Source organism: Coturnix japonica, chromosome 2 (assembly GCF_001577835.2).
Source record: "Coturnix japonica isolate 7356 chromosome 2, Coturnix japonica 2.1, whole genome shotgun sequence".
Taxonomy (NCBI): domain Eukaryota; kingdom Metazoa; phylum Chordata; class Aves; order Galliformes; family Phasianidae; genus Coturnix; species Coturnix japonica.
Window position 1 is genome coordinate 97072402 of NC_029517.1, and position 27555 is coordinate 97099956.

At 41.2% G+C, this 27555-nt stretch overlaps 1 protein-coding gene across 26 annotated transcripts in view; it reads left to right on the forward strand.

Moving 5' to 3' along the window:
• The window catches only part of DTNA (dystrobrevin alpha), a 189943-nt gene that overhangs the window by 70796 nt on the left and 91592 nt on the right, over positions 1 to 27555 (forward strand). The window contains exon 1 of one of the 26 annotated variants that reach the window (XM_015855524.2): positions 6815 to 6928. The exons of the other annotated variants lie outside the window; for them this stretch is intronic. The gene's annotated coding sequence lies outside the window, so the exon portion shown is untranslated. Of the gene's footprint in view, positions 1 to 6814; positions 6929 to 27555 lie in introns of those variants that run through there. 26 annotated transcript variants of the gene reach the window in all.

Consider the following 27555-nt stretch of genomic DNA (forward strand, 5'->3'; position numbering starts at 1 on the left):
ACCTTTTATCACTGTTCTGTTTTATCACTATTGTTCTGTTTCACCTTTTTTTTTTTTTTTTTTTTTTTTTGGCGATGGACACCAATCCTGTATGTTGTTCTTAGTTCAAAATATGAAAGCAGGGAGATGAGTGAGCTGTGTTTTACCTTTGCTTGAAATGCATGTTCAGGTTGATGCTGTATTTTTAAACAATCAGGAGCCAGATCCAAAGGAGTATCACCTGAAAATCACATCTTGTATCTGAAGGACCATGCAGCTGTGGTGTGCTTATTGCAAAGCCTGTATGGGTCTCCTCAGGAAGGCAGGGACTGTTCTGCTCCTTCTGTAATCAGCATTGCTCCTTTGGTTTCCTGCAAAAGGCTGCTCATCTTCTCAGATGGAGTGGGAATGTGTGGTTGTGTTTATGGTTTTTTTTTATATGGAAAAGCACTGGGGGAAGATTGAATTTATTTTTATTTGCGATACAAGTAGGAAATGAATCTAGTCTGCCAGAGCTGGGAACAGAATCAATTAACTCCTTACAGCCTTTCCTGTCAGTGCTCCTTCTACCTTTGTGGGATGCTTTTTGGGGAACCAATGGGATAAATGTCAGTAGAGGAGAGGCTTGATGGAGGCTGTTAGATGTCCTAGAGCACTGCCCATGTTTAAAAGTAGGAGAGTGCTTCTTCTATTGTACAGAAATCACTATAAACAAAGGAGTTACCTCACAACAGCCAACAATTTCAGGTGGCCTGTCTCATTCTGTCTTCTTCCATCTTCATTTTGTTCCCTGTGTTGCTACGTATCGCACCATAGTCCCAACAGGAAAGTGAGGTTTGCTTTGGTTTAAGATGTGTAAAAAACACTGCTGTGGTTTACCCACTGTGTGTAATCACATTTTCCTTAAAGCTTTGTCTAGAAAGGCTTTTGCATTTATCACAATACTGTTCCACATGCTTATTGTTCGTGCTAATAGCAGACACAGCAATACTAAGACACAATTGTAATTGGTGCTGATGCTGCCCTATTTAATGTCATTTCTTTCTGAGTACTTAGATTTGCCTAATCCATCCATTTTTACTTTCGTTAAGTAAAAAAAAAAAACCAAAACACATTAACATGTTTTCAAAGAGACGGGGGGAGAGGGAAACCACTGCATCCCAGAGCATTAATTTAAATAAATGCAAATAGGGCCATAAATGAAAATCAAGTGTTGTTTCTTTTGATAGTTACTCCTCTGTCAGTACAAGAACTGTTGGTTTCCAGTCCTCCCAGTGCTTATGAATGTGCTTAGTTGGACTCGTTGGATTCAAAAGCAGTGTTTCTTGCACTCTGTGGAGTAGAAGCCCAGGAGCTGGCTGATTTTTGGCTCCTGTGAGCCTTCACTTCACCAGCTTTGGGTTTCCTTGTGTGGGGGCAGCGCAAAGTCAGGTGACATCTATTCAGGGATGCCTTCTTTGCTAGATATGATGCAGGAACTTATAAAGTTGAGATGTACATTCAGTGCTTCTGCTTGAAGTCAGCCAGGTGATGCCTCGCAATATATGAGGGGTTAAATGGCAAAAGATGAAGGTTGGCACAGCGGGGTGTACATGCACTGAGGTATCTCAGACTCCTTATTGCCTCGTGCTCATTTTCCAGACATGTTAAGGCAAGCTGACAAAAAGCACAGAAGCCATGAAGGAAGCTCTGTAAGTATTTGTGGTACAATAGTGAGGTGAAATTGAAAACTGCAGCGGGATCTTTCTCATTTTTCTCCCTTCAAAGTATAATCAAATATTCAAGTAAGAGTTACAAATATTTTCAGTTATTGCACTTCCCTTAATCTCTTGTCCATGTTTTTATTTTAAAAGTACTTTTATTCTGTCACGCCTTTCTCTCTTTTCTTCTATTATATCGAAAAGCTCCACAAACAGGAGTGCAAAGTGCTGCTTAAAACCATAAATCAAACCATCAAATTCCAAAACCATTTCTTTCCAGAATGGTTTTATTTGAAGTCATTTTAAGCATCACTTAATTACAGCACAACTGAAAGTCAGAGGAGCGATCTTTAAGTAAAGACAGGTTGGTTATATGTTTTAAGGACTGTGCACATAAAGACTGATGTTCTTTATAGTAAGAGATAGAAAATACACAGTCATACAAAGTATGTATGTATCTGTACAGATTTTTTGTTGCCTGAAGGCAAAATAAGTTCCATAGCATTTGCAGAGGCACGCTGTTCCTCCTCACAGAACAATGCTCATGCTGCCCGCTAGCAGGGTAATGCTGCAGCAAGCTTGAGAGGACATGCAGAAGAGCAGGTAGGTAGGAATTTGCTCTTGTTGCCATGGTGTTTGGACACTGTTTACTTCACTTAAGGTGGATGCCGCTCCTGGCTCTGTCCTGGCCATTGCCTGTGGATGCTGCCAGCGTGGCTTCCTTCTCCCTGATGCACGTGGGCTTCCCTGACATCCTGCAATTAACCAGTGCCAGGCTGACATCTCAGTTTTAGCTTTTCAGCTAGTGATGTCATGGTACTGTCTGAAGTAACTTTAGTTTTGTTAAGGTGGCCTTACTGCCAGCAAACTACTGTTGCTAAAAGGATGCTGGTATACCCTTTTGAAAATAAAATACCCTTGTGCCCCCCTGGCTTGTTAATTGTCCCCCTACTTGTTAATTGTCTCATGAAAGACTCAAATCCAAGGGTTAATTAAAGCATGGAATAAGTGTCTAGGGAGGCATATAAAAATGCTAACAGGATTTCTACTTTTATCTTCAGAGAAAAACATCACCATATATAGTTTATGCTAAGCTAAGGACAGAAAATCCTTAGATCTCTCATAAGGCAGAATTTTTACATCTTGTGGCAGCATGTAGCCTTAGGAAGCCCAAACGACAATAAAACAACACAAGATTTGATAACTATGCTATGTAAATATATCCCTAATAATCACAGGGATTAAGCATTCCAGAAGACTGCATAAGGCTTTGTATTTATGGGAATCTTATCAGAGAAACCTGCTTTGAGGGTCAGAAAGCAAGAAAGGCTGCTGTGTCCTGTTGCAACTGCAGGGAGAATTAGAGCCATCAGAATTACTTACTGATAGCGTCATCTGGCCAGTGCCTCAGGCCAGGACATGACGAAGAAGAACTGCAGGATCTGTCATGACAGGCAATCAGAGGTGTTGCTTGGCCTCTCGCCTGAAAGCCCCTATGTTCAAGAGTGTCTGCTGGCATCTCTATCAACCCCTATCGCCAGCTCAGAGGAAAGTACCTCCCAATCCCCACCCTCCTTCTTGGTTAGTCTCTGTTTCCCCTGAGGGCTGTCTTTCTGTAACAACCTCTGGTTGTGCTGGGTACTTGAGGTGAGGGAAAATGAACTGAGTGAAATGGTGCTAGAGCTTTTGACAGGAGCCTTCATCACAGCCAGAGGAATAAGGGGTTCTGTAGAGTGTTTCTCTAGCCCCCAGCTCATGTGGATTGTGATCTACACTCCTGAAACCGATTTTTTAGCATTTCTGGAGATGGTAGCATTTGTCTACTCAATGCAGAGCCTTAGGAGATGCACTGATACCATCTGTTTTATACATCCAACTTGGATGCAATTCAGAGGACAGCATTAGGGGAAGAAATTCCCTGCAACTTCACTGCAGAGAGGCAGGTGTCTCTGTGTGGGCAATTCAGGTCATTTGAGCTAGATGCTTAAAATAGCAGATATGCAAATGCAGTTCGTCTGCTCTCTTCATCTAGTCCATTGCTTACATCTATTTGTGTCTTGTGCGTGATTGGTCATCTCCTTGCTGAAGGAAGCTTGGGGCCTAGAAGCACCCATGGGGCTTTTGGATGGGTAATGAGAGGCTGATGTGGGGCTGACTTGGCCTAGATGGGTTTTGAGGCAGTTCAAGCTATGTTTTTTTGTATAAACATGATCAAATATAAATGCAGAAATGTGTTCTGTATAAAGCACTCTCTGCTGGAACATGGAAGAGACTGTAGTGATAGGGAACCTAATTGCTGTTATACTTGTAGATGTTTTTTAAATGCATCCCTTTGCGAAGCATCACAGAGAGACTTCTGCCTAACCTGTTGTGTTTGCACATTGATTCCCCTGTGTAGGGAGCACTCAAGCTGTCACTCCTCCATCCTGTCATGGCCCAGGCCTGCAAGCACTTGCTTTCCCAGGTACCACAGTGCTGCTGGTGCTGGAGGCTGCTGCCCGAGTGCTGTGGGACCAGGCCACAGAGTGCCACAAAGGCAGTCTGACAGTTATGGAAGTGCTTTGTGGCAGCCTGGGAGTTCTCCCTAATCAGAGCAGTGCCGTGGCTCCATCCCTGCTGCCTGGGCAGCATTTTACAAGGACATACGAGTCTTGGCGGCTGCTGCTGTAGCCAGGCTCCTCCAAAGAGCCAGTTCATCTAGGAGCCAGGCTTTGCCTTTATTTTGCATGGGTTGGGCTTTGCATAGAGAATCAATAATTCCATGATAGTGAGAGAAAAGGCCTCTAAAAGCTTTACATGAATCAGCAGCATTTCTGATGAGAAGATATTTTTGTGGCAAAGTGGCCATTCATCTTAAAAGACCAAATGCTGCCTGTGTAAGGCAACCCCTGGCTGTAGGAAATGTAAAGCCAGGCAGAGTGACCTCCATGTGCATATGTTTGACATTGGCACAGTCTCTTGCATGACTTCCAGGTGTGCATTAACTGTTCCAGAAGAAAAAGCATGATCATGTCTGGCCCTTCCCACACAAAACTGGAACCTTCTGGGTGCCCGCTCCTGTTAAAATACAAAGGAATTCAGGGCTATTCCCTGTTACTACCCAGCTTGTTCGCCCTGCAGGTGCCCTGAGTTTGCTGCAGACCCCCAAGAGTGTAGTAGGACTGGGCTTAGGGGGCAGCACAGCAGAAGAGAGAAAGCCTGTTAAAGCGTTAAATTGTGAGCGACATGGGAGGCTGCCTTTAGCCTTGGGGCTCCTGAGCAGACATGAATTATTGAAATAGTGGCTCTGATAATGGCTAAATTGTCAGCCCTGCCATAAACAGCAAGCAGGTGCTGCCTGTCCCACGGCTTTGGTTGGGGTCCTGCTGGTCAGGGTTGGGGAGGCTGGTGCTGGGCTTCCAGCCTGTTGGGTCCTTCAGCTGTGTGAGCTATGCTGGTTCAGATAGAGGGGATGTTCCTCTTCAAAACCTTGCATTCATTTCTTTCAGAGGAGGTGATTTCCTTTAATAGTCCATGAGGCTCTACTGATAGGATTTCTTTCCTTCCTTCCTTGCCTTCCTTCCTTCCTTCCTTCCTTCCTTCCTTCCTTCCTTCCTTTCCTTCCTTCCTTCCTTTCTCTTCCTTCCTTCCTTCTTCCTTCCCTTCTCCTTCCTTCCTCCTTCCTTTCCTTCTTCCTCTTCCGTCCTGCTCTTCCTTCCCTTCCTTCCTTCCTTTTCCTTTCCTGTCCTTCCTACTTCCTTTCCTTTCCTTCCTCCTTCCCTTCCTTCCTTCCTTCATCTGGCCTCTACCTTTCCTTCCTCTCCTTCCTTCTTCCTTCCTTACCTTCCTTCCTTTCCTCCTTCCTTCCTTCCTTCCTTCCTTCTCCTTCTTCCTTCCTCCTCCTTCTCCCTTCCTTCCTTCCTTCCTTTCCTTCCTTCCTTCCTTCCTTGCTTCCTTCTTCCTTCACTTCTCCTTCCTTCCTTCCTTCCTTGTTCCTTCCTTCCTTCCTTCCTTCCTTCCTTCCTTCCTTCCTTCTCTCCTCCCTTTCCTCCTTCCTTCCTTCCTCCCTTCCTTCCTCCTTCCTTCCTTCCTTCCTTTCCTTCCTTCCTTCTTCCTTCCTACCCTCTCCTTCTCCTCTCGCTTCCTTCCTTCCTTCCTTCCTTTTTTTATATTATATGTATTTCACTCTACACACAAGCAGAGCTGAGTCATTAAAGGCATACAGAAACAAACAGTAACATTAATAGATGTGCACAGAATGTTTGCTTGCCTCTCGGCTTTTGTTATTTTTGCTTTTTTGTTTGTTTTTTGTGTTTGTAAAATGTTTATCATAGTGTTTGCAAGTGCAACAGCCAAGACTGCATCACATTGTACAGCTTTAGGAAGTCCTGATAGTGAGAGTCTGGGGGGAGAACATTCGCATCAAGGTAATAATTAAGAAGATGCAAGTTATTGTAGAATTACAATATATACTATATGTATACAATATATATAATATATACAATACAGTAATTGTAGAAGTTGTTCTGAGGAACGTTCCCTAGCACCCTGAGTTTTGTCCCTCAGAGATGTGAGAGATTATTATGATTAAGAAAGCTTAGCAGGTCTGGGGGAAGGCTGGCTGCTGGGCAGACCCCTTCTGAAGATGCTGCTGTGGGTCTTGTGCCATGGATCAGATTCTGTCAGCTCCATTGCTGCTTGTGAAAAAGAAACCGCCCAGCTCCCCAGTCAAACTTTGTTCTCAAAGGTGCAGTTGTGAGGTGCTGACCTATGTATTCTAGTTTGCTTCCTGAGGCAGACTTTGAGCAATACTATTATACTATCTATCTCAGCAGTGCAGTAATTCCTTCTGAAGCTGGAAAGCATCAGTGTTTAACTCCAAAGCCTCTGCTGTGATTAATACTCATGTACAGTGCAGTGTATCTGGATTGGATTTGCTGCACCAGAAAATAACCCTGACTTTCCCTGGGTGGGTGGACAGGGGAAAAAAAAAAAAAAAAAGAAAAAGAAAGAAAAAAAACTTTTTATCAGTCTTTTGTGTTGCAGCAGCTGGATTCATCGCTGCTATGGCAACACACCACATGATGAGGTGTATTAGGTTGCTCTGTGCTGGGCGTGAGGGGAAATGAGCTCAGCTCCTTGCTGAAGGTAGAAAATGCTCTAGAGCTCCTGTTGCAGAGCTGGGTAAGGTCAAGTGCTCTGGTTCCCAGCACATGTTGTGCTCAGAGAAAGCAGTAAGGGCGCGTGGCTGCGTGAAACTGCAGAAGCAGGTAAGCATCGATTAAGCTGAAGCCTTGCCTACCTCTCTGGGGCAGCAGAACTTCCAAGAACATTTTCTCTCTGTTTATCCAAGTTCTGTAAAGTCATTGTGCTCATGTGGCCGTGTGAATACCTCGTCAGCTGTTTTAACTATTTGAGGGACTCCCTTACTGCTAAAACTCTTGTCATTTAGGAGGTGGTTGCCTTCAAATCAATAAAAAGAGTATGAAGATTTCTGCTATTCTGTTGGCTTTGCCCCGAGGTTTGGAACTTGTATTTGTCATTGTTGCTCAGTGATGGGGAACGTTTGTTGTCATTAAGAAAACAGTGTTTTACCTTCTTAGGCTCTTTTTATTCTTCTTAAGAATCTGTGTTAGTCTTTAGTATTTACTAACATTGTCTTCCTTTCTCTTTCCTGATTAGTGGCATCAGTGTCCGTGATGAAGGAGGAAATGAGTTTCTATATCATTTCCTCCTACAGATTTTACACAGTCTCCTTAAGTTTAGCAGCGTAAAACAAAACTTCAATGCCCATGTAGGGACATGAACGTGGAAGCAGTGCCACAGGATATTCCATTTCTTCCCCCATAAGCTATTTATCTACATACAGATAAACTGAAATAATTACCATCAGCACTGGGTTCTATGTGTGTATTCATACCTATATCAAACTCGAATGAGTTTTATCCCCCTAGTTATTTTTACATAACTAGGTTAAATGGGACAGGCTGTTTTAAAACCCTTGTTCTCACTGTGTGTAAACTGGAAGCGTTCCAATGGGGCTGGTGAAGGTCAGCCTGTCCCTCTGCTGGTGGGGAGCAGCGGCAGCTCGAGTTATGGTGTAACTAAACCAAGCCTGAGAGGCTGGTAACTTTGCCACAAGCAAAGTCGACATGTACTTTATGCCGTGCTGTAGGGAATAAGTGCTCAGAGCTCAGGTTTTCAACTCAGCTGTAATTAGGTGATTTTATCGAAGGTGAAGAAAAGCAGCCAGCCCCGCCTGTCAGCTTACGAGATAGAATGTGTGAAATAAAGAGGTGCAAAGCTAAGTAGTCCATTTATAAGCCCAGAATGCAACAGATTTACAAGGTGTTGAATCAGGATTCTTGAAAATGAGCATTTTATATCAGTGGAATTCTTTGAAGGAGAAGATTATCCAATTGAGGAAGAAGTCAAGTGAAGTAGGACTGTGATTTAGCTCTGATTCCACCAGTTGAAGCAGAGCAAGAAAAGATCAGATCAAATTATCCAGCAATCAAAGAAGTTTGATCTCTCTAGATTTAAGTACCTCGTTCTATTTGGTGAATGAGGAATCTAATTGAAACACCCAGGAGCTGATTATCACTACTACAGCACATCCACTATGACCCAAAGCGTAAAGCAACAGGGAACCAAGTGATTCATAGTATGGTATCACTAACACTCCTCTGACTGTCACAGAGATACACTAGATGTGGGGATTTGGAAATTAAGGAATTTAGATGAAAGGAGATAAGCCACCATCTTATAAGTATTCCCCTCTCCGTGAATTTCATCTTTGAAGTCACAGCTGTGATAGCTTAGTTAGGGCCTTTGTTATTAAGCCTCAGCAACAAGCAGGATAGAAGAGTTTGCATTTAGCTAATCATCTGTGCAAAAAGGTAAGAGAGTATGGAAACAGGGGTATGGGAAATCCTCAGTGATTTTTTTTGTTCTGTGGGCCCCCTTCAGAGACTGAAGGCCATTGTGTGGTCCCCCCAGAGCCTTCTCCAGGCTGAAGAGCTGCAGCTCTCTGATCATCTTTGTGGCCCTCCTCTGGACCCACTCCAGCATATTGGTGTCTTTCTTGTGTTGGGGGCCCCAGAACTGGACACAGTACTCCAGGTGGGGTCTCATGAGAGCAGAGTAGAGGGCCAGAATCACCTCCCTCAACCTGCTGGTCATGTTTTCTTGATGCAGTCCAGGATACAGTTGGCCTTCCTGGGCTGCAAGCACACTTTGCTGGCTCATGTTGAGTCTTTCATCAATTGACATTAAAGTCATTACAAGATATTTCTGTTCACATTTTACCCAGCTTTAAAGCTCATAACTCACTAATAATATCAGCAAAGTTATCAGAGAGATCTCATCAGCCCACTTTCATGAAGTAAAATCACGTGATTTACTAGTATAATCACCTTTTGGTAGTTTTGGATTCATGGAAAACAGTGGAAAAGCCAAAAAATGATTCCACTGGATAGAAAAACATTGATCCACTGGACTAACATAACTGCCTCAGTCTCTGAGAAGAAAGAAATCTGGAGTCTTGATTACCCAGAATCAAAACAGACACAAAATTGTAAGGCTGGTTAATATGATGTGTATGTGTTGTATGCAAATAATAATTTAGGCAAAATTCCAGTGAGGAACAACTTGCAGTGACTAATTGATGCCGGGATATGTGTACCAGGAGGTGCAGGCCAGTCCTTCATTCAACCATCAGATGGCTGAGATATTTTTCCAGGGATAAATATGTTACGGCAACAGATGCTAACTTTAAGAGCTCGGGTTCCACATCCAAATGTTCATCTTGTTCAAATCAAAATGGGCAAAAGCATTCCTAAAGGGAGAGCAAACATCTCCTGGGCCACATCTCAGATCACAAGTGGGTGAGTGGATTGTAGCAGTCCAGGCCGTCCTTCCAAACAGGACCTGTGCTCTTGGGGCCAGTTATTTCTGGAAGATCCAACTAGCTAAAAACGTTAAGGAATGGAGAATTAGAGAAGTCTGTTCTCTGGAAAAACGTTAACAAGTCATCATAGAAGTTTATTCAGACTATCATTGAGTGCAAGGGATTGAGGTATCAGTGTATTTACCTTGGATGTCTGTAGAACTAGTTCCAATGGCTATATCCATTTTAAGGGTGCACTAGAACAGACCAAAACAAACACACCAACTTGCTGCAAAGGAAGCTCCATCTCCCTGGCTTCCATGCCACTGAATGTATAAGGGACCCTTGTGCATGGGTATCTCAGGGAGAGTTGTAGAGCCATCACCTAGCTGTATTTGTCTGTGCTCAAGCTTTCTGTAATTGTTCCTCTTTGGCACTTACTTGACTTCAGCACTAACGTCTCAGTGCTTACAGGTCATGAGTCAGTGCTACAGGACAATCATGGGATTTTGGAGCTTCTTCCTGAATCTTTCTGGCTTGATGCAGAAAAGATGAAACCATGAACCTTGGAGAATTGGAAAAAGAGCATAGTTTCTTCTTACAGATTTGTCCCACAATAAACCTGCACTGAAATAATCTCTAGCTCTGAATGTCAAACAGCTCCCAGATCTTCTGCCAAGAAAAAGCTCCTCTTCATGATTTTACTACTTTCTCCATCAGCTTCAGGCTGTGCTGAGTTAGTAAATAATCTACAAGACTCCTCACTCCCTGCAAGTCTCATGTAATGTAACCCATGTATGCATGCTTTGCTTGTGTGCACATACATGCAATCGCACATAAATCACGTAGCCTTGCTGTTTTTTATTAGGCACAAATTAATGTGTTTGGGATTAATTACTTTTATTTTCTTGGTTTAAAAAAAAAAAGGCTGAAGAAGATGTTGAGTGCCACAAGCTATTATATTAAAAATAAGTAGCATAATCATCGAATGGCTTAGGTTGGAAGGGACCTTCAAGATCATCTAGTTCCACTCCCCTTGCCATAGTCATAGTTGCTGCCCACCAGATCCGGCTTACCTGGGCCCCAATGCTTTTTGAGTACTTCAGCCTTATTCATGTCTCTTGAAGCCGATTCTCCTTTCTTGTTTGTCAGAAGAGGTGCGTGCTCCTTGGCCTGTCTCTTCTCACCAGTACATCTTTAGAACCTCTTCTTGTTATTTTTCACATGCCTCACCAAGTTAGGTTCCATCTGTACCTTGGCTTTCCTGATCCCATCTCTATATCTGGACAGCATCCCTTTATTATTCCCTGGCCACATGCCCTTGCCAACCACTTCTAACATCACACTGGGTCAATCAGAGTGAAACTGGCACAAACTGCATGTCTCCTGTTCTTTTTACTGCACAAGTAGCCTATTAATTCTGCCAAATGATGTGCTGATCCAGGATGGTGAAGTGATTTTGACTGTGAGGGTGACCGTTCTAGTCTTGGTGTGAGTTGCAACCTAATACTGGATTGAAAGTAACTGGATTTGCAGGGCCGAGAGGCACAGTGCCACCTACCTACTAGTGGTAATTAAGTATGTATTTCTTACACATTTATGTAATGAGGTGAAAGCTAAATGCCTGTTAACTCTCTCTAGATGTGGATATTTTTGTGGGGGATGCTGCTTAGAATTTAAAGTGGCAGATTAGACTTTCAGGAACCCTTTGACAACAGCAGTGAACTGTGGGTGCTCTGAGGAATGCTAATACTGGACAAGTAGGAACATCTTGATTGGTAATTCTGCTGAAGTTAGCAGAGCAAAACTGAAAAAGAGAGTGGATTTTTGTTTCCTTTTCATCACCCCTAAGCTTCATAAATGCATCACACTTCCTTATTGTCAATTTGCTCGGGAAATCACTGCTAACATCTCACCTAAGAATTTATTATCATTCCAGTCAGGCTGTCTTTCACGTATATTGAAGATTTCCTGGATTTTTACCAGCTTTAAATCATATTGAAAGCAAGCAGATGAACATTAAATTAAAAGGTTAACTGAAGATGAAATATTGAGCTGGCACAATACAAACTGTATTGAACAATGATTGGTCCTGCAAATATCCTTCAGGTCTTCTGCCTGACAGAAGACAGCCAGCTATACAATTCTCTTCTTCTTTGAGGGCTTTTTTTGACATTGACCAGCAAGATCCTTGTGAGGAAGAGTTATTAGAGAAATGTACCATCTTTTTCTTTTCCCTAATTGGAGAGGTGGTTGGTCTCTGCAGTAGAAGGATGACAAAACCTGAAAGAAATCAGTTTTCCCATTGGCTGTTCTAGGTGCCTGATTTAACAGCACTGCGGTAATTTTTAACAAGTAACCAGTGAGACTTCATTGGCTTTATAGCATCTAAAGCTCTTTTCCATTTTTACAAGGTATTTTGCCTATTAGAGCATCTGCCTGAATTACGGATATGTGGGGACGGTATCGTACTGAAATCACCAGTCTGCGATAGTTGGAAAAGGGTGGTTTTAACCCTAACATGTATTTATGATTTTATTTATCTTGCTAGCTACACTGCAAGAGAGCAGACAGAAGGTAGATGGAGAAAATGGTCCTAATGCATCCTGTTTTGCTCAAGGTGTGATGATAGATGACTTTAGTCATCTTTTGTAAGACTTTCTTTCTGCACACATAGCTCCTGCATTAGCAGTCACTCCGCAGAGAGAAAAAGTGCCTAAATGTCTCTCTACTGCACTGTTTTAAACTGATGTCTTCTGCAAGTAGGCTGACTTCAAATACCTGTTATTTAGGTTTATATTCCATGAGTCTAGTGAGTTTATTCCATGTTGGAAATATAATTCTTGACCTCTGAAAACTCTGTGCAAAGGTATGATTCACCAACTTGAGCACTGAAAAAGCTTCCAGCACCTTTGTGTGAAGGGCACTGATAGGTACCCCTTATTATCCGGACTGTATATTCATTGTCTTTCGTTACTTCTTTTTACTGTCCCCTCCTGCCTCCTTTGCTGCTTCTTTTTCTCACTGATCTATTTCACTCCTTGTTCACCATATATATGTACTTTTTTTTTGTCTCCATCGCACTACTCATTGCAACAAACATATTTTCTAGTAGCCAGATGCTCTTTCTTCACATCTGTCTGTCAACATTTATGAAAGGAATCCCTTCTCTTAGCTCTCATCACCAATAACCCATGCTCTTTTTCAGTTCCTTTAATAATTTCCATATGTCTTTCTTCTTGTCTTCATTAGTGGCAAACTTTTCTTATGCTTGTAAAACACGTAAGTTACATGTATGATTCCTTGTGAATGCTGATTGATTTCAGAATTCTCACTGCAATTATTTTTACACTTTGTGTACAGTTGCAAATGTATTCAGAGATATTAACTGGACTTGACCCACACTCCTGCATATCTTTGCTTTGTGTCTGATACAGTTTCTTAATTTATGTCCTACGTATCTTAGTGAAATTAGGCATTGTCAGAGCTCAGCAGTTACTTATTGTCAATTACAGTAAAAGTACTGCAACAAAGAATGGCAGACCCTTTCCATAATGAAGCCCACACCACTCCTGAAGAGGAGCTGAGCTGATCTGAGGAGAGGATATGAACAAAGCGTGCTCCTTGACCAGCTGCCTCTCACATGGCTGCCTTGTGTGCGCTGGATTGCCTAGGGGTCATGGCTTCTCCCAGCATGCACACCAGGGTGCCAAGCAAGCTTTGAGTTGTCAGCATCACCAGACCTTCCATCCTGATCTGAAAGGAGACCTTTGAAGGTGCCAGAGGCTGTGCGCCAGGTCTGGGCTTGTGCAGAGACCTGTCTAGAGGGCAGCCTCAAGGAGGCTTCCAAAGGGTGCTCTAGGCTTATGCTAAAAACACCTAAGTTATAAAGTCACTTATTTTTGAGGTATCCCTGTGTGCTAGAGGCTTGGGAGCTCCTTTCTAGCTAGGGAATGTTATGAGGTAAGATGAAAGAGGAAGGAAGTCTATTTTCTGCACCTTTAACAGTGAACAATGATCTTTGGAAAGGACAATCTATGGATGAATGAGCAGAGGTAATAGTGTCACTGGGAATGGACTGCCTGCTTGTTAAAGAAGAAACCTGAGACAGCTACACCAGGTGTAAGGAGATGAAACTAGCTCCTGCCATACTGCCTTTTTCTTGTTGCTGCACCTCACTGCTGAGCCTCCTTTTCAGAGTGATTTTATTACAGTGATATATTGAATGCAGGAAAATATAATCCTGAGCTATGATTTGAAGCAGAAGAAGGAGGATGCTTTAAGCTAACCATTAGCGGAGGGTTCTTCTCCCATTTGGCAATGTAAGAGTCTGTAAATGACATAAATAACCTAAAAGGCTAAAAGCAAAATGAAATAATTATTCATTTTGGGTCAGGTTTTGATTTTTAAGAGCCTGAGCATGATTATTCCGGCACAAGGGACCTTGGTTTTAAAGGAGAAGTTTTAAAGCATGATTTTAAAGCAGAGCTGGCTGCTGCAGGAATCCTCATGCCTTCAAACCCGTCAGGCCAAGCAGTGAGGCCTTGTCCCATGACCCTGAGCACCGCCATCCCACCTGCCCTGGGGCCTGTGACAGCCTACAGACAGCAGTCAGGAAAACAGTTCACAGTTGGGCTTTTCACCTCCATTTGCCTTTTACTTTTAACAAGTTTTCTGTCAGTATATTTATTTGAAATGTCCTCGTCCTTGTTTATAATACTCACAAACCCAGGTTTTATGTGTAAGTTGTAATTTCTAAGAGAAAATAGTGTAGTGTATTTTAAAGTGAGAGCTATCACATAGGAAAGTGTCTTCATAGTGATATTTCTCGTTATGAGTTAGCCCAACCTCAGACATAAATATTATGCAGTTGTATCTTTTGGAAAGAGAAAATGAAAATCTGACGTCCCAGTTTCTGTACCTGTGTTGTTTTGGAGAAGCAGGAATGTGTAAGTGAGAGTACTTGGGATTGTGATGATCAGTGCTCCTTTTACTGCTGCTGGTCCCACCTGTGTGCCAGAGACATGACCACATGTGACTCCACGGTCTGGAGCCTCTCTCATCCATCTTTGAAGTTGGCCTCGAAGGGCAGGACTGTGTGAACTGTTGCTAACTAGAATCCTGGCCATTTAAATTCCTTTTGTATCAGATGAAAAATTGGTGTGTGGAAATACCTACAGGCCAGGAAGAACATTTTAAGTGATTATACCTGCATTTGAGAATAATGTTTTTCCCCCACACACTGTGATTTGTTGCATAAAAATAGCTAATATTTTAAGCCTGCCTCCCTTCTGGGAGTATCCCATTCAGTCTTTATGCCTTTGCATCCTCTCTTGTATCTATTCACTTACGGGTAGAAACACTTTACTATCAAAATTCTGGATAAATTGCTTTCATTAGAATCAATGACTGAAATTGTTCCATCAAGGTCATTTGGTTAATTTATTTTATTTGTAAAACAACTGCTAATTTTATATCCAAAATTATCTAAAGTGGATAAAGGTGTGGGGAAAATGATCTGGTATGATGATGTGCATCTCCTATCAATGAGTGCTTCACATCTGCCACTTGATGTTGAACAAGATTTTGTCATTTGTAATAAATGCCACCTTTTTCATGGAATATCTTAGAATAATTAAACTACCAACACACACATTGCCATAATGCACTGTTTATCAATTGTTATTTTTGATGTTGCTGTACTGTTCTCTCGACTGTCTCTTGATTGCGATCTGCTCACGTTACAATTTAACCTTGCAGCATTCTAATTTTAACACCACAACACTACAGAAAATACAAACAAGTTAGACTCTGGTTTCAGATTATGTTTATTTTCATTGCCCAGCTTGATCCCAGAGGGAGAATGAGAGCTCTTCCTTTTGTGAAGGGCAGTCACCTAACAGGTATCTTTCAGTATTTCCAGAAATAGAGGTGTCCTAAATCACCAGCTACTTTTGAAAGCATAAGCCATTATAGATGAAACTAAACGTGAATAAAACCCTGACAAAATTGACTTCATTATCACTGAAGTCAGTGCAAGCCTTTCTATTGGTTTAAATAGAACTTGGATTAAACTCTGTATTTATATAGAAGATGAAGAGCTCTCACTTTTTTTCATACATATACATGCACACTTTCTGTTCCTTATTCCAGTGTAAGTGTACTGTACTGGGAAAGAGCCACTTAAAGTCCACAACCTTTATGAAAGATGTCATGCCAACAGCAGAGAAGCATTAGGGAGTGAAGGACAAGCACAGCTACATACATCAGTTCGTTCTTTTTGTTCCAAAAAGAGAGGGCATTTCCTGTGACTACGCTGCAGCACAAAAGCTCCATGTAGGTTTCAGCAGGCTTCACCTGATAGATTTAAATAAAGTTTCAGGAGTGTTTATTGAGGCTTTCAAGTTCAATGTACTACATTTGCTGGAAAATGTTATGCAGGCTGCATTTGTGAAAGTATATTGTTAGAGCGGCTTAGAACAATGTACTGAATATCCACTTTGCAGCTATCTAAGCCGTATCAATGTTCAATATAAAAGGCTTTTCACTTTTAAGCATGTTTGTTTGCACACACACAGACGTCAGCTGTGCCCTTTCTCTGTGTGGCAGTAATCCGAAGAGCAGAGAGCTTTGCCTGGTCTGGCTTGTTCCAGGTGTTTAATCTGAGAAGGATTGTCCAAGGGCCTGGAAGCAATGAAACAAGGAAGGATGCATTTTACAATGGGCTTCCTTAAGAAGCAGGGGTTGTACAAAGATGCCATTTTGTCAAAATACAATTTGCTGTGTTTGCTCCAGCCAAGATAAATTTGCCACAATATTTAACTCAAGTGCTCATGGTTAGCTGGCCTGGCACCCTCAGGCACAAGTCTCCCCAACTGTCTACTGCTTATTGTTCCAGGCAAATTTTGATCCAGCACCCCCCCAAAAAAAACCCAAACCCAAATGAAACACTGAAACCTTTATTTTAAAGAGCTGACATTTACCTTCTCACACAGTTACCTGACTGGAACATAAAAGAACTGTTTACTGAGAAAAAATGAAAGACATTTCTTCTTTTTTTAAAGCCACCCTCTGAAAAGGATGAGAAATGTAAATTAAATTTCCTTTTTTTTTTCCAAGGCTGTATTTTTATCCCGTAAGCATTGGCATAAACAGATACATATATTTTGAAGTTCGTATTTGTTGAGGATATATCCCTGACTTCTAGAACAAGCAGAGTCTGTGGGGTAACTTTATTGTTTGGATGAGAGATGAGTGGCGGGGGTGTTGTAAATTAGTCTTGTAATCCATCAGAAGAGGGGTGGCCAGCTGGGACAGGGAGGTGATTGTCCCTCTCTACTCTGCCCTCATGAGGCCCAATCTGGAGTACTGTGTCCAGGTCTGGAGCCCCCAGTACAAGAAAGACAGGGAGCTGTTGGAGAGGGTCCAGAGGAGGGCCACAAAGATTATCAGAGGGCTGGAGCATCTCCCTTATGAAGACAGGTTGAAGGAGTATTTCACTCCAATTTATAGGAGGGAGGGGAAGTTCGCAGGGTAAGTCCAGGAGCAGGCAGCAGGATTCAGGTAGCAGGTCCAGGAGAGTCCATCAACAAGCAGGGCTTCTGAAGAGAGGGATCTCTTCAGCATTCAGATCTCAGGTCATGAGGAATCTGTTGTCAGAAACCTTTCTTGTTCTTCTTCAGCATGCAGGCATCATGTTGTGAGGAATCTGATGTCAGAAAACCTAACTTCATGGTTGCTAACCCCTCTTTTATCCTCCTTTATCCTGCCTACATGACATCCTGGGTGCTTGGTTAAGAGTCATGTGCAGCACGCCCTGAGATGGCCATCTTCCTTGAGATAAGCCCACACAAAAGACTGCTTCCTGGCCATTCATCTGCAGCTTCTCTCTCCTTGCCCCTGGCCTTGTCCATCTGTGTCCCTCAGACAAAGGATTTCTCAACCCTTGACCAGGACTTGCTTGGGTTTATTCATCTGTGTCCCCCAGCAAGCTGTGAGTCAATGGTATAAAAGAATAATCTCTTACAGGGAGTTGGGCTTGTTCAGCCTGGAGAAAAGAAGGCTGCAGGGCGACCTAATTGCAACTTTTCAGTACCTTTAGTTTCCCTTTACGGAGCCTATAAACAGGAGGGGAATCAGCTCTTTTAAAGGGTAGATACTAGCAGGACAAGGGGAAATGGTTTTAAGTTGAGGGAGGGAAGGGTTAGGTTGGATATCAGGGGGAAGTTCTTTACTATGAGAGTGGTGAGGTGCTGAAACAGGCTGCCCAGAGAAGTTGTGGATGCCCCATCCCTGCAGGTGTTAAGGCTGGGTTGAATGGAGCCCTGGGCAGCCTGGTCTAGCACCACACATGAAGGTTGGTGGCCCTGCCTGCGGCAGGGGGTTTGGAGCTTGATTATCCTTGGGGATCAAGCAATTCTATCACCCCCCAAGACAATGACACCTTTTCAGGCAGTACAATTTCAATAGATTATTCAAAAGAAAGAAAATGTAGCTGTTTGTATCTTGGACTTTAATTTTCTTTACCTGGCTAACACAATTTTCAAAAGTATATATTCTTCATTACATGAGAAATTAGATGGAAAAATAAAGAATTTGAAGGAATTCCATTACATTTTTTCCCCTCACTATTTTGACCTTATTACTGCTGTGGGTTATTTATAGCTCAGTGACTGGTATGTTTAAAAGCTTTGTGAACAGACTGAGTCTATGAGAAGCTGAATATTTGAAAGGCTTCCAGGATCACTGCTACTTTGGATGAAGATCTGTTCCACGCTGGTCTCTTGTGGGCCCTTGGCTGTAAGATGACCTCCCATAGGCAATTCATTCCATTGACATCTGAATAGTTACCTACAGAAGCATTGCTTTGTAGTGCTGTTCTACCTTGCTCCAGTCTCTGTGATGTTGTGCAGAAAAAAAAATGCAATTGATGATACTACTTTAAATAGCCTTCTCTGATATAGTGAGGAATGACTGGCACTTGATATAAATGAATGGCCCTGGTGTTGGGGATTGCCTGTGGAAATCTTTGCAGTATTTCCCAGTTGAAGAAAAATGAGGTATACGTGAGGAACACCATCAAAAGGCCTCTTTTTGCCAAATATTTCAACAGCTTACAGCATCTAAGTCTGTTCAAGGCAAAGATATCTGTCTTCTCTGGCCTCTATATGAATGAGATTGAGTGGCAAAATTGTAAACAAAATTAAAAAATAAAACAAAGTTGCAAATAACTGCAGAAAAGGTCTGCCTGCCCTTTTAATGTTCCCTTTCTGACTCGTTTGTGTTGTAAAACTATACTTCCACAGACTTGCTTAGAACCAGGCCTGCAGCTAAATATTTACCCAATAGATTTTATTAAATCTGCTTCATTGCCTCTGGAAATGAATTCACACCTCTAATTCCTAAGTAACCTTTGCCTCTGGGCATCTGTAGTGAAAAGCAGGTATTAGAAGAGCTGAAATAGAGTTGAAATAACTGATAAACTGAGTCAGTGAGTAAGGCTGAGAAAACAGAATAATTTTTTGTCTCTCTAGGGTTTGGAAATGGAATTTTTTTAGCTGAAAAGCTGACTTGCACTCACCAAAATGCCTTTGCTTCTTTTACTGACTTTGCCACAGCTTTGTCTTGCCCTGGCCCAGGATCCTAATACACAGGAGTCACTCATTTCCTGACCTGGAGCCCCATCTCTAACTGCTCCTACCCCTAGACCTGTGACCTTTAGAAACCCAACTCTGATCTGTAATGGTTGACGTGGCTGCCCGTCTCCATTTTGGTCCTTACTTCCTCCAAGCTAAATACATCATGATAATGCCTTGTGATGGCAGAGCAAGGCTCGCCGGTGTTTCTTCACCCACCACACAGGCTTGCCTTTCCCCTTTGCATGATTCAAAGGCTCTCACTGGAGACCAAGGTGGGAGGATGAGGGGCACTCTCTTGCAGAATATTGGGACAGCGTACCCATCCTTGTAGCAGTTTGCCATCTGTAAAGTGGAAGAATTTGATCTGGAATGTTCCACTAAGCTTCCGCATGTAGCTCTAGCACCTTCTGAAAAGTGTTGCCAGATAATTGAGCCCAGTTCTAAAAATGACCCACCAAGGTGAAGAACATGTAAGGAGTCGCTTATACCAAGGGGCTTCCTTTTTCTGAAGGAAAGAGCAGTTTCTTCGCAGCACTAGCACTACTTCTAGTTATCTTGTGAGATTTTAATGCACTTTGCTCATGTATAGTGTATATTGTCTTCTTTCTTATAGGTAAAAGGAAAGCTTGGTTATTCTTCAGTCCTTTTCATGTTTCAGCCTTTGAGCTTTCAGCACAAATGAAAGATGAGCCCAGAATCCAAAATCCAGCTGTGCGGTTCTTTGCATTCCTTTACTCTCTATTTACACTGCAAGTCTGAGGCAAGAACAAAGTGCTTGACTGTCACTGAGCAGTCTGTTGTAGGACATCACAACTTCATGGTACAACATGGGAAGCCTGAGAGGCAGGAATCAGTAGAGACAAAGTGGGTGCTCTGGGAGAGATGCAGCAAAAGAAAGGTAAGAGTGAAGGCAGAAATAGCAATAAGGGAATAGGATGTGGCTAATGAGCTAATCTCTTTTAAAGACTGACTGTTGAAGAAACTAAATGATGAAATATGTAAGATGAAAAAAACCGAGTACACACATGGGGAATGAAAGATGTTTCGCTGCTATTTTATACCATCTGAGGATCTTTCCTTGAAACACTTCTGGAGTCTCTATTTCACCTCACTGAAAATACAGTCAAACCTACAATATATATGATAAAGATTTATTGGGATAATTTTGCAAGCCAGACTGCAGGGCATTCTCCACGTTTCTTGAGAGACTATCCAAGCCTAATACATATTTCACTTTTGAGATATGGTAGTTTCTGTGTTGAAGTATCACTCTTTTTATTCCCAGTTAAACCCTATGTATCACACCTAATAATTCAGCTCTCTCAACATCAACAGTATACAACTATATTATTTGTAGTTCATCAGCATTCAGCAAAACTCCACAGGTTTGATATTACTCTCATCCCAGAAATCAGACTGTCCTGTCTCCATCCTCTGATTACTTCCCCATGTCTCCTTCTCTCTCCTTCCACTCTGTCAATAGCTTTCAGACAACTTGGTGCCTGAACCAGAGTGGAGTAGTTGAATGAGGTTGAACCAGAGCCAAACAATGGAGAAAGTCTCTTGCTTCCTGCTCTGATTTGATGCATTTAATGACACAGACCACTGCTGCTTTCTTTTTGTTGTTGTTGAAATGCTCAGAAGAATAATAGACATGATCTGAGAATTAAGCAAACGGCACTCAAGGTGCACTTGTTTTTAAGTATCATTAAGCAGCTTAGTTTAAATCTGCTTACACTACTTCAAGTTAGATGCCTCTGTACTAGTGTCTCTGCTGCATCTTTCAGCAGGGTTCTCTTTGGAGGTGGTTTTATCAAGGTGATAATGAGAGTCTTCTGACTAGCATGGAGCTCTCCTTGACTCAGTTTCTGTTCTCTGACATAAACAGTTTGATGTCTGAATGCAGTTGGAGCATTGCACTAGTTACGAATGATCAGCATCTGTTACTGTTAGTATTTCTGTAAAGTTATACCTAGCATTGGTATATCCCTCTCCAAAATACATCATGTCCTTCAAGTTGCTGGAGGCCCTAGCACCCTCCACACTGCTGCAGACTGGCTTTTCGTATGACCATTCCTTCCAGTTGGCACTTTGCAGCAGGGTCCGTGTGTCTGCCCATCTTGTAGCAATGCTTCCATTCCCTCTTTTGTTTCTGCAGGGGAAAATCCTGCACCAGTGAAAATGTTCACTTCAGGCCAATAGTTCTTCCTGGCAATGGGAAACCTACAGCATGTAAAACATTTATTTTCCTTTGTAGCTTTAGATGTGCATTTAAATATAAACTTGTTATTGTACTAGATATATAAAGAGTAATGAACCTGAGCAGGAACAGAAGGAAAATTAGACCTTTGTAAAGGAAGGAGGTACTGAGATATTAGTCTGAGGAAGTTTAATCTTTTGTGAAGTGTGACAGAAACGTGTACAGATCTGAATTGCTGTGTGACAGTGTCTTGACAACTTTGACACCTCTAGTAAACTGTAGTCAGGGTTACACAATTAAGTTTTCCACAAAGGCCAATGCATTGTGTGCATGCATTTCTATGCTGGCATAGGAGTGTGTTTTGTCTTGACTGCCCTTACATTAGCATTCCTAAGAAGCCATCTACTTGGTTTACATGAACGAAAGTCTCCTTAGCAGCTGTTGGGGGATTTCAAAACACACAAGGAATCCCTGCAAACATAGCTGCCAGCCTGATGAGCTGTTCTTCAGCATTGCTGTTCTCCCCTTTGCTTTATTCATGTTCTCATTCTCCTCTTGCCATATGAAAGGTCAACTCAGGACACTGAAATTTCTCCAGATGAATGTCTGCTCACAAGCGTATTTCTACCAGCTGAAAAGTTTACTTGCATTGGATGGGTGTTTATAAGCTAAATAATTTCTCGCAATATAGTTAATATTCTCCTGTTAGAAATGTTCCTCTTCAAGCATATTGTGTATATACAGCAGTAACTCAAGTTTAGTGTGGTCCAGTGTTACAGCATGAAAGAACAGGATGTGTGTTCTGGCTTAATGTCTAAGACTGTTTGCTACGTAATTATATTGTATTTCATTTTCTTCTGTATGCTGTTGTAATGATGGTATTGCCTAATAAAATAATGTCAGATTTTAATTAGGTTAAAAACAATTTGGTGTAGTAGGTTTTCTGTTTGTGAAAATAAACTAGCTAGTAGTGCATATCAGACTAGCCATTTGTTAGTTAGTGTTGGTTTAGATTTCAAATCATCCTTAACCTGTTGAGATAAGAGGGGGTTAGTTCTTGTTGTCTTTCTTTTTTATGTAAGTTATTACAATCTGTCATTGTCTTATATCTAATATTTTGTGATGAGGATGAAAGTTGCCAAAATATTAAATACATTTATTATTTATTTCATGGTTAATTTTGCAGAAAATTCTGCTTTGAATAAATAGCTGTACCTTATTAATCACTGAAATGAGTTATCCAGCCTAAGAAGAAAGGATCTGGTAATACTGCATGAGAGTAGTTCAGCAACTGGAGGCCTAAATTTGCTGGGAGGCAAAGACAGAATATATTTGCATCAAAGGCAGTTTTGTAACAGAAAAGCTTATGCTGGCCTTCTGTGGTGGGATACTTGAAGAGTAACCAGTGATGTATAAACGGACGTAAAATGTCTTTTCCATAGTTCACTTTTATATGTGTCCTGAGTAGCACCTCAACATACACCTGGATAACGAAGAGGGTGAAAGAGGGAAAGATTTCTATGGGTTTTGATCCTCTTCTCTTTAATTCTTTAATTCCTTGTGCTTTCTATGTGACCTCAGTACTCTGTAAACTTCTACATGGTATGTGGAGGTGTGTTCTCTGTTAGATACTTCTCTGCATGTGAATAAAGACAGTCATGTATTGAAAGGTATTTTGACTCCTCAAAGTGCCATTTCCAAGTACATCTTTTTCTGTTACATGTTTATTGAGAACAAAATAGAAAACTCTTTGAGTCCAGTTTAGCAGTCCATTCCTTTTCACCTAATACTCAGTCACCACAATGGAGTTCAAGCATATCCTTTAATTACAATGCATGTATGAAGGGTTTGCTGAATAAGAACATATCAAAGACAGCTTTTGTTGAACTGGAGCCTGTCTGAGTTTGCCTTTCCTTTGTGTTCACTGTTAGGAGGCAACAGAAATGTTTGTATCTGGCTATGATTTCTGATCGCTTACCTTTTTACAAATTTAGATGTCGTACTGCTTGGCTTGGGTTTTTTTTTTTCTGCTGTTTCTTTTCTTTTCACGTGGCACACCTGTTACATTTCTTCTGGATATAACGATTGTATTGATGTACTGCTTATGAAATTATTCATAAGTATGCAGGCAGGTACAGAATAAGAATGTACAAGTGTTGATTTCAGTCACTGACTTCTTATAGTTAGTATTTTAGCTGAGCATCTTGAGGACTGAACAGTTGTAGCTAAGGCTGCCAAATGAAATCATTTAAACAATACATATGTCAGTTGTATTCCCACAACACACTTGTAACTTAGAAGGCTGTAAGACTTAGGCTTGCATCCTTAAATGTAGTCCGGTATTTGAAAACGGAGTTAAAAGCAGCAAGTTGGTGTCTGCTTTAAAAGAGTCTTGAGCTACCAAAATGGTTAAGTTGTACCGCTTCTACCCAAGTCATCAAGCCACTCGCAGAAGGGATATGTTCAGTAAAAAGGAGAAAATCTCCTATGTCTTTATTCTCTGACAGTAGCTAATTGCTAAAATGCCTTCTTCAGATATCGATCTGATCAGCTCATAGGATAATCTACTTGCATTAAAGATTTGGTTTCTTGCTGCATGAGTCATAAAGATGCAGTAATCAAAGCTTTTTCTTTTTTCTTACAAGGCATGCTTTTTCCAAATATGCTCATGAAGTCAATAATTGCCATCCTACTGCCAGTCTCTTAGCACCTGCTATTACTGCTTAGGACAAATTAACAGTTACCGCTATGAGAGAATGTATGTGAAGATTTTCATCCGTGCCTCATCAGTCTTTCATTTGTAATTTGTTTTCCATTTTTCCCCACATTTGGTCTTCTTAGGAACTTGGATTTCCGTGGGAATGACTTTAAAGAATCTTCTTTCTTAGCTAAGTTGTTGAGAAAGAATGGAGAATACGACTTCATGAATCTATTTGTTACAGTGTTTTGGAAAATTAGAAAGTAGAAAAAGTCCAGAGGGGCCTATTTCATGCATAAAGATGAAGAAGTTTAAATTCTTGGTACTCAGTTGAGTAGCAGAAAACTTTTCTTAGCTGATAAGGTCATTTCATCTTCTGTAAATCGATGGCTATTCAGTTAATAGTTTGGATGCTGAAACTATTGATCAGATAAGGTGACAAAAATCAGCAGCTTCACTGTTAACTAATTTGATGGCTGAACAATACATTCAGTGAAAGATTTTCACAGTGCACACAGAGGAGCTCAATAACTTCAGTTGCCTAGGAGTGTATCTTCACCCACAGCTAATATTGGTTTATCTGGATGTTTTTGTAATTCTACCTACTGTCCTACAGCAAATAATCATCAAATCCCTATTTACAAAAACTGACAACTTGTCTTATTAAAATTGGCAGAAGCCAGGAGATGCTTCCCAACACAATCACTGACAGCTTACTCAAATGAATTTGGGTTTAATTATGCCAGAACAAGAACTGAAAAGAAATCTCTGACTAAGAAGGAGTTTAATTATATCTGACATCCTGTAGCCTCCTTTGTGCGTCTACAATGGCAAATGAAAAGAACAGAGCGGAGACCATCATACCAAAGTATTGGTGTATCAATTACATACTTTCTGTGATAAAAAGTCCTTATAGCTTTTTATCCCTTGAGTTTCATTAAGGCTTTCCCTACAGGCTATTCTTTGTCTAACCAAATGAAAGAAGTAGAATTGCAAACTCGAGTGTTTAGAGGTAATCAATACAATATTGATCCCGTTTTTCAGAAAAATAGGGGGAAAAAAAATTCACAACAGATGTTGAATGAAAAAAAAAACACATTTTGGGTGAAATCCAGGTCCCGAGGAGGGCATGGCAGAGCTCCACTAACAGATTAACACATCAGACAAGCGGGTTTGGCATCGCGTGTTGTCAGTTTCTGTCTCTGAGTTTTGAGAGTTTGTTCTTTTTCTGAAATGTGTTTTTAACATAATAAAAAGTGACTTAGCAGAAGTTATTCCTGACAACCCCTCAGCTGTACAAAGGCTCCGAAACATTGCGAAGCATAAAGAAAATCAATATCTGCTTAATTTGTTTTAAAATATTTAATGAAGTTGGACTAAATATACTTTGAAGATAGCATTTGAATAGGACTTTTGAAGAGCTGTATTTAAATCTTCACCATTTAGCTGAAATCAATTGTTACTCTTTATCAGAATTGTTTATCAGAAGTTATGTCAATGAAGCACTGGAGAAAAAGATTTTGGAGCTGAGCAAAATGATTTTATTGGATCAGTTCGTACTCTCAGAGAGTGAAAATACATTTGAAGCGCTGAACGTTGTTTTTCCTTCAGTATTTCAGCCAATAGAGTCTAAAAGCACACGACTGGAAAAATATATCTGAGCGCCTTGTGCGTGACAGCCTCAAGGAGTGCCTTGCTTAAGTGTCTTTCCTGTCTCAAGTGGTAAGGGTCTCTTCTGTTGAGAGAAATCCTTCTCCAGGTTTCGTGGAGAAAAGCTGAAAACTATCCAGGCGCCCCTAGAAAGGTTTTAATAACTTTTTGAATTCTTAAACTTGACAGCATCTAGTGCACATGGAAAATGGCTGGTGGCTCATTTGTTCCCTCAAGTACGTTGTCAGTCATGACATTCTCTGTTATGGTTCTCATTCTATGCAGTATTAAATATGTTTCAATACTTTGACTATCATGTTTTCTACCTCCAAATTGTCCCTTTCTCTTTATACTGTTGATCTTCGTCAGAACTTGTTCTTCGAACCTTGCAAATAAGATCTGTGTAACACTCAGACTTCACCGGATACCAGGCATTACAAAAGTGGGTTGCACTGGGTTCCTTATTAGGCGTTTTTGGTGGTTTCCTCTAAGAATGTGGAGCTCCTGAAGGGGAACTGATGAAAAAATTGGTGGAAAATTCTTTCTTAAAAATGAACAGCAGGTTTTGCTGAAGGAATAAATCAAGAGAGATTTTTTATACAGTATTAAAATTGCAAAAATATGACAAAAAAATAAGAAGATGGAGAACTGCAGGGACTCACATTGAATGTAATCCTAGCAACAGCTTTCATTTTGTCTCCACTGTAAAAAGCTCATCTAGATAAAATACAAACAAGCACTGTAAGTGCAATGCAATTATACCTAGCCTCAGGAAAGAGCACTGAACAATTTTATTATAGTGCCAAAGATTAATTCTGGAATGTAAGGCTGCGAGAGTCCTGTTATGGGCCTGCTTCATTAAAAAATGTGGAACAAGACGTTTGTAAGGCACCAATAAATCCATTAAGCGACAGAAGACTCTGAAATGGCCTTTGATGATTTTAGCTATTAAAATTGCTGAGGTTGCTGACTGCAAAAACACTTTTAGCTGGTGCCCACTGTCTCTTTTAACCCTCTGTCCTCTGGTCCAAATTCTCCTTGAAATGAGCAGCCATCACTCTGCTCTAGTTAAACAGGCAACCCCCAGCTGCATGGACTGAATCTGGAGAAGATGGAAGAAAAGAATGGTGGGTTTCAAATCTGCTCTTTCAGGTTGCTATGAACGCAGAATGAACAGTGCTTTAAACCCAGGTATCAACTAGAGTTTTTTTCAGTTCTTTATCAGATCACTGTAAGCTGGACCTCAGCAGGCTCTTGCATTTCCATAAGATGGAATTTCTGGAGCTGAAAATGCCCTAAAAGGAGAAGCAGCACTTTGATAAAGCTGTCCCAAGCAGAAGCAGACCTGTGCTACTGAAGAGCAATACTATTGCCTACTGAAACCTCTCTTTACGTTGTGACCAGCAGCATAGGAAATAGCATTTGATTTATCAGCAACATGAAGAAGAGCTATTGAGAAACCTGCAGTTCCCTCTGCATCCTAATGCCTCCAACTTCCAAAGATACCTAAGCAAAATTTTTAAATTGAAGTATTTTGACTTTTTATGTTAGATTTAGAAGTAGATCTTTAGGTCAGGGGTTGAAGATTTCCATGCCAGGAAAATACGTGATAAAGGATGCTTGAGCCCTGTTAATATTCTCTACCAAATGAAGTTATTTTTTCCAGAGGTGATACTCACTGTTGATTTTACCAAGCTTCTGGAGCAAAAAACCCAACTAGAAGATACATCCCAGAGTATTCCCAAGTGCTTCAGAGCTGTAGTAAGCATAAGCGAAGACTCAAGCAGACAGAAATGTTTTCTTCTGTGCTGGCTGCAATGGAA